The sequence below is a fragment of the Vespa mandarinia genome, chromosome 11 (genome assembly GCF_050613455.1).
Source record: "Vespa mandarinia isolate Hongniang chromosome 11, ASM5061345v1, whole genome shotgun sequence".
Lineage (NCBI taxonomy): Eukaryota > Metazoa > Arthropoda > Insecta > Hymenoptera > Vespidae > Vespa > Vespa mandarinia.
Window position 1 is genome coordinate 6,737,182 of NC_140820.1, and position 7,819 is coordinate 6,745,000.

The 7,819-nt window shown below is 27.8% G+C and overlaps 1 protein-coding gene across 4 annotated transcripts in view; it reads left to right on the forward strand.

Moving 5' to 3' along the window:
• MICAL-like (protein) overlaps positions 1–7,819 on the forward strand; it is a 61,981-nt gene that overhangs the window by 17,044 nt on the left and 37,118 nt on the right. The gene's annotated exons all lie outside the window — the stretch shown is intronic.

Sequence of the window (7,819 nt, forward strand, 5' to 3'; positions counted from 1 at the left end):
TATTATAAACATAAATAAATAAGAACTAAGTAACAATAACAATAAGTAACATTCAATTAAATTATATTATTAATTTCATTAGTAATGTAATTTAATTGAATGTTTAATTTATTTCAATATATTAACGTATTAATATTAAATAATCATTTAACGAAAGAAAGATTTGATATATAATAATAATAATAATAATAATAATAATAATAATAATAATAATAATAATAATAAAATAAAAAAAAAAGAAGCAAACGTGTTCACAATTGTGCAATCGTATTTTTACAATCGCGCGGAATTTCAATTCGTACGATAACGTAATCTTAAAATGTCTGAAGTATATCTATATGTAATTCTTTAAAAGCACATTTTATTACTAAATAAAACTGATGCCGCACGAGATGCGAATGCGAAATTAAAAAAGAAAGAAACAAAGAAAAGAGATACATTAAAATAAATAAATAAAATTTAAGTAATATTAATAAAATAGCAATAAACAGTAAAACAAATTCGCAAGGATTAATTTATTTTTATCATCAATGTATTGCGACCAACGAAACTATATCCTCGAATTGTCTGTGTTTACACTACGTTCGTATCATACAAAACATACATAAACATATACACGAACACATATACGTACATTTTATATATATATATGTGTGTGTGTACGTAAGTTTACAGTGACGAGCATGGCGGTCGACGGAGTTCTCGTTTCTCGAATACGTTCCACTTAACAAAAAAGCATGAATGAACTACGCGTTCACCGCGGACCAGTCACAACGGTGATCATTCGAGCGTAAGAAGCACTACTCCTTTTTCCTTCGAAAGACGCGGGAAAATCGTTCCTACGTGAGCGCGTCACGGCTGCATTACCGGTACGAAGAAAGTCATATAAGAATGATGGATGGAATTTAAAGAAAATCATTTCTTTGGTACAAACAAATTTTAACGTAGGTAATTTTCAAACGTAGACTTTCGATGTTATTTACGGTCTCATTGAAATTTCGTTTATGCATATTCATTGTATATGAAAAATATTCAAAAAAAAGAAAAAGAAAAAAAAAAGAAAAGAAAGGAAGAAAAAAAAGAAATGAATATTATATTTGTTTCTTCTATACGAACTGTTTGTTCATTTGAAAATAATTATACGTCAAGTATAGAGAGAGCTTTTTCGTTTGATATAATATACACACACACAAGTAGACATTGTCTAAAAAATTCATGTTGATTGATTTTTCATATATATATTCGTATGTATAAAAATATATTCGTATATAAGAATATCTGTAACAAATACTATTAGTTTCGTTTAGTTTTTATTTTTTTATTTTATTTTATTTATTTTTTTTTTTAAATTTACTGACACATCACGATCTTCTTATATCTTAGATTAAAGGTGGAATTGCAATCTGTACGAACTTTATGAGTGAAGTGTATATATATATATATATATATATATATATATATATATATATATAATAAATATATATAAATATATATATATATATATATTTTTTTTTTTTCTCTTTATTTTTCCTTTTTTATGTCGTATCCGTCGAACGATCTTACATAAATGTACGTAAAATATAATACAAATGAAAAAAGAGAAAAAAAGTAAATAAAATATTCGAGCTCAGGAAAATTGAAGAAAGATATGGCTTCGACACTTCCTTTCTTTTTTCTTATTCTTTCTTTCTTTCCTTTTCCTTTAATTTCTTTTTTTGTTTATTATAACTAAGATCGACTTAAGGGATATAATAGAAGAGATTAGTTTGCGTATTTTCCTTTTTTCATTTTGTCACTTGCAAATACTTTGAAGAGTTCGCAAAGAGACAAACAGACAGAGAGAAGGGGGGAGAGGACGAGAGTAAAAAGAGGAAATGGGAAGAAAGGTGAGGGGGGAGATAGGCAGAGAGATAGCGTTGATTCCAGGACGAACGTGGTTAACTGTAAAAATATCGAGGACGAGCTAATCTCTCGTGAAACTTGGCGCGTGTCCGATTCGTCGTTATGGCGGACTGTGGTGTGTTGTGTCTCTTGGTTTGTTAGAGAATGTTGCAGGTGTATCAGAATGCCTCGGGCACCTTTTAGAGAAGGAAAGAGAAGAGGATGAATCTTTCATGAGCCACTTCTCTCTCCTCTTTTTCTCTCTCTCTCCCTCTCTCTCTTTTTTTTTCTTTTTCTTGCACACCTTCGCTTTTGCCTCGAAATCTAAGAGGATTCAAACGTTTCCGTGCAAGTATGCACGTACTTCTTTCTTCTTTCTTTATTTAGTTCTTTTTTTCTTTTATTTTATTCTCTCTCTCTCTCTCTCTCTCTCTCTTTCTCTCTTTCTCTCTCTCTTTTTTTCATTATTATATGCAAGACAGTGTCTGTGCGTGTTAATAATGCGCGTGTACGCTACCGTTTCAAAACATTCGAGCGTGCTTGAGAAACAGCCCTTCTTAAACGAGAGTTTAACGAACCGACCTTTTCAGATAGAAACAGAGAGAGAGAGAGAGAGAGAGAGAGAGAGAGAGAGAGAGAGAGAGAGAGAGAGAGAGAGAGAGAGAGTGAGAGAGGGAGAGAGAGAGGGGGAGAGAGAGAAATCCATAGAATACGTTTGATCCTTTTACAGTTTCTCCAAGCTGTGAGAGAGCGTACATTCGAGCCTCGTCGCTTCGTTTCTTACGTAATTGTCTATCCATCGAACAAAAACGGACGATTATTTTCTCCTTTTAATATCTTTTTTAATGTACTTTTTTTAATATATAAAAAAAAATCTATATATATTTACTATATATTAAAAATATATTTTTTTATTATGTATTAGAAATATATATATATATATATTATATATTAAATATATTCTTTTTAATATCTATTTTTAATATATTTATTTTTTAATATGATTTCTTAATGTCTTTTTTTTTTTTTTTTTTTTCTTTTCTTTTTGAATTATGCTTTTTTAATATGATTTTTTAATATATATTGTGATAGTAACGATTTAGCTTTTACTATATTGAAATATTCTTGATTTTGTCACGTTGTATTTTTTATCAGATTAAATGTAGAAAGTTGACTTGTTCTTTATTGATTTAATGGTTAGTCCTTTTTTTATATTCCATTTATTGATATCACAAACTGATATCAGAACTTTCGATTCGTTTCGTTATATATATAAACAGGAAATATTGTTAATTGGGTTAGTTTCTAATCTGTAATTTATGTGACATACATGATAATTTTTATATTTATGATGTTTCTAAATGTGCTATTAATTATATGAAAGCGGATTAAATCATATAATATTTTTCTTTATTGAGATATTTAAAAACTTCGCATTTGTATATGATAAAATAAATATTTCACCTTTATTAAAAAAAAAAAAAAAATTTTAAATACTTCCTATTAGATCTAATGTAATAAATCTTATATATAATTATGAATTTTTATAGATGTCATACGTAAAAATATTTATTTTTTGATACTTTGTATATGATTTAGTATATTTTTAATATTATACGTCTTCAAAAAGAACGAAAAAATATTTGTTTTATTCAATATTTATTTTATGCAAGTTATAAACAACAACATTCACTTATATGCTTATAACTTAATAATCATGTTAATTTAATTTTAGGCTAATATTAGGGATTTTTTAATTGGTAATAGTATTTTAATTTTGTGAAATTTTGAGTGTATACGAAAAAATTCATTGAAAATTATATTCTTTTTTTTTTTTTTTTTTTTTCTTTTTTTTTCCTCTCTCTCTCTCTAAATGTTCGGATACTCGCATGAAGTAGAATTAATTAAATTTTCACTTATTAGTTATGCAAAATTTGATTAGTATTTAAAAAATTGGATTTTCTGTATTAGCAATCCAGTGTCTTTTTTTTAAGTCTATTACATATAATTTTTTGGCAATTAATTTGTTGGTTTTTTTTTTTTTTTTTCCAATAAAAATACAATTATTCGTTTAAAGAGTTTTAAGGAAAGAAGTTGATTTCACTAAAGATTTTAACTTAAGAAAAAATCTCGAAAATAGTTACAATTTCATACAAATATTACATAGATTTTTAAGTGCATTTTTCCGGGGGAAAAAAAAATGTATCGAAAAGTAAGTGACTTATTTAACCATAAAAACGAACAAGGACAATTATATTTATCGATCAACTCTGCAAAGTCATTTAACGATATATCTTTTTTACTTTCCTTGTTTTCTAAATTAAGATATAAGTAATCATAATAATATAAAATAAATCATAAAGTTAATTACTTTTTTTCAATTTTCTTTTTTTCTTCTTTCACTTAGTTCATTGTCGTAACTATCATTGATAACAAATAATTATTACGAAATAATTCGTACAAAAAAGTATCATTTAATAAGTTTTAATAATCACAGAGAGAAAGAGAAAGAGAGAGGGAGAAAGAGAGAGAGAGAGAGAGAGAGAGAGAGAGAGAGAGAGAGAGAGAGAGAGAGAGAGAGAGAAGTACGCCATGTTCGAAGGAAGATATTTTCGTAGTCTGTATATCGTTTCTTCTTAAGGTCAAACTCTCGTTCGATCGAAAGAATTTACTTGGGCGAGCATCCGAATTTCTTAGAAAACATTTCTCGTCTTTCATGAACATTTACGAGTCGCACTTTCGCGCTATTCAAGGTATTTCGAAGAATCGCTTAAAAACTCTGCTATTTTCGCTCGCCCAAGAGGAAACCAAACCAGCCATAGTGTTCTTTTCCGCGTTTCTTCTTCGACTTTTTCCAGTTTACGCCTCGCATAAGAGCGCTTCCTGCATCTAAAATTTCATTATTTTCTCCATACCCTTTTTCTCCCTTTTTCTTCCTTTTTCTTATATTTATTCATATTCGTTATTTCTTCGTCCATCACTCTCGAGCTCCATTTCATTTGTATATCTTTATTTATAGATTTTTTTTTGTTTATTTTTTATTTATTTATTTATTTATTTATTTTTTATTTTCATACAATATTAACCATTTAAATTTAATCATTTTATGTTTATATCTATATCATTATTATTACTATATTAATAATCATATTATCTATTATTCTATTTTTATTTTGTATGTATCTACAGATTGTTTCTTATATAATTTATATCAGATATATATATATATATATATATATATATATATATATATATATAATAATGTATCTGGAGTTTTTTTATTTTATATATATATGTATATATATATATCTTAATATATTTATATTAATTGATAATTAATTAGATATAACAAGTTAAAGTCTAATAAAAAATTTGAAAGTATTAAAAAAAATTTTAGAATCATTGATTTTAATTTTAAATAAAACTAACAGTTTAACAAAAAGTTTTGTTCGGTTGACGTATAATTATTTGTCTGAGTAAAAAATTATTATTATTATTATTATTATTATTATTATTATTATTATTATTATTATTATTATTATTATTATTATTATATGTATGAGTAAATCCAATGGAAATGTTCGATAGACCTAATTTATATTAGAACTTTCTCTCTCCCTCCCTCTCTCTTTTTTCTCTTTCTTTTTCTAATCTTATTCTCAACGCACTTTAATTTCTATTCGTTATGCGATTTATAAGCAGTTAAATCATCGTCCTCGATTTGATTTGATTTATCAATCGTATACTATGGCAATAATTGCAGGGGTTCTAATATACCATACATAGACACACACATACACACACATATTGTATTTATGTATCTATCTACATGTATTTACTCTGAAGAAGAAAATTTATATCGAATGGTTTGCGAGCGGCATAAAATTCTTTCTATCTCTTTCTTTCTTTCTTTCTCGTTTACTTTCACTTCAATTGTTTCAAGCGATTCTCTCACATTATATCTTTCGAATTGCTCGTTATAACACCCGCACGGCAACGTTTCCCTCAGTAATGATTGTATCGTTACTACCGTGTAAAACACGATGAGAGAGAGAGAGAAAGAGGACTATAGATCGTTCGATCGTTAACTTACATACACAACATTGCTTTTAAATAATTTTGCGAAAAGTTATTTTCTTCCCCCCCCTTTGTTTTGTTTTTTCTTACTTTTCTTCTTGTTTTCTTTTTTCTTTTTTTTCTTGTTTTTGTTTTGCATTATTGCAATAATGCAAGTATTCGTGCAATTAATAATCGATAAATTCCATTTAATTTTGTTTTATCTATATCAAAAGAATAAATATCTATGTAGTTATATTGATATTATTCGAGACTGGATCTAAAAATTTGATTATAATCAGCTACGAATTTGGAAGTCGAATGAAATGAGGTCGCACAAGATAGTTTTCATTATTCAAACGATATGTAAATTATCAGAAAAAAAAGAAAAAGAAAAAAAAATATAGAAAAAAGTAGGAAACGGGAGAAAAAAGGAAGAAAAAAAAAGAAGAGGAAGAACAAGAAGAAAGAGATAAAAACAGGTTTGAGTTTACGAAGCAATTAAATGGTTCCACTTTTAGTGACAGTGCATGATGGTATTGGATAGTACCACCAGCACATTTAGCGGTTTCCATTTTTAGTTGTTACGAACGTGACGAGTTCGAATTCATTTTTGGAAAAGGAAAGCTAGTAGCTAAATCCGGGATAAACTAATTCAAATATAATAGGTCAATTGACTTTTGGTCGATCGATTCAACCTTTTCTCGTTATTTATGTTAGACGATAGATACTGGAATAGATAAATCGACCATTGATAGATAAGACATTGAATTCATGTAAAAGCCGTTTTCTTATGTGTTAGTTTTAGGCCAAAAAATTTACGCCACATTGAAAATGACTATGACGTTGTAGACTTATCGCGATAGGTTGATCGATCCGATGTATCGGATCTATCGATAAATAGATGCATAGATAGATTGATTGATAATCTCTCAAGATCTCAGGTCAGAACTCTTTCGTGACATCATCGTCGTATTTGTAAGAACGGCCTCAACGACCTCGTAGCACTCTTGGCAAACGGCGAACAAGGCCGACTACTTTGCCACATGTAACTTTTACTTATTCCTCAGGAGCGCGCACCTACGTTTCACTCGCAACGGATCGCAACCGAAAGGAGCATTAATCACCGAGGCTTCGACTTAAAGGTAGCCAGGCCTCTCCTGTATCGACGACTCACAAGTTTAAAATCTCTTTTCAATGAGACACAACTTTTCTACGAGGAGTTAAATTCTAATGAAATTAGATAACAGTATTTGAACAAAATTTTTTATTGACCTGACCCAGTCGACTTTTCAATTTATTCTTTTTTTTTCAATTATTAATTTTTGTTTATTTTTTTTTTTTTTTGTTTTTTTCCTTTCCAAACAAAATTTTTTCGTTCAAATTAAAATTACATTGTAACATATGTATGTATGTTAAAATATGTCTCGGTATATTTTATTCCTTTTAGATATCATAAAGTGATACTTTCGAGTAAATTACATGGAAAATCAATTGGAATATGTGATATTTGATGAAAATCTAAGTGTTATTAATTTAAGAAAAAAAACATTACAAGAGTCAAGTTACATGACATTGTTCTGATTATTTCAATATATCAACTTTGTATCGACTTATTCTTTTTTTCTTTTATTTTCTTTTATCTTTCATCCGATTGAGATGTCGGTCTTAGAGACGATTTCATTTTTGTGATTATCACAATTTTTTTCGTTCCATCCGGTCAGGTTGCCATGATGATTTAATTCATGGTTACTACGAATAAGTAAAAGAAGAATATAGAAAATATAAGTGATAGAATAATTCATTTTGCTGTTAACATGTTGGATTTATTTAAAGTATCCCGTGATAATGTGATAAAGTTACATATGAATGAAATTTACGA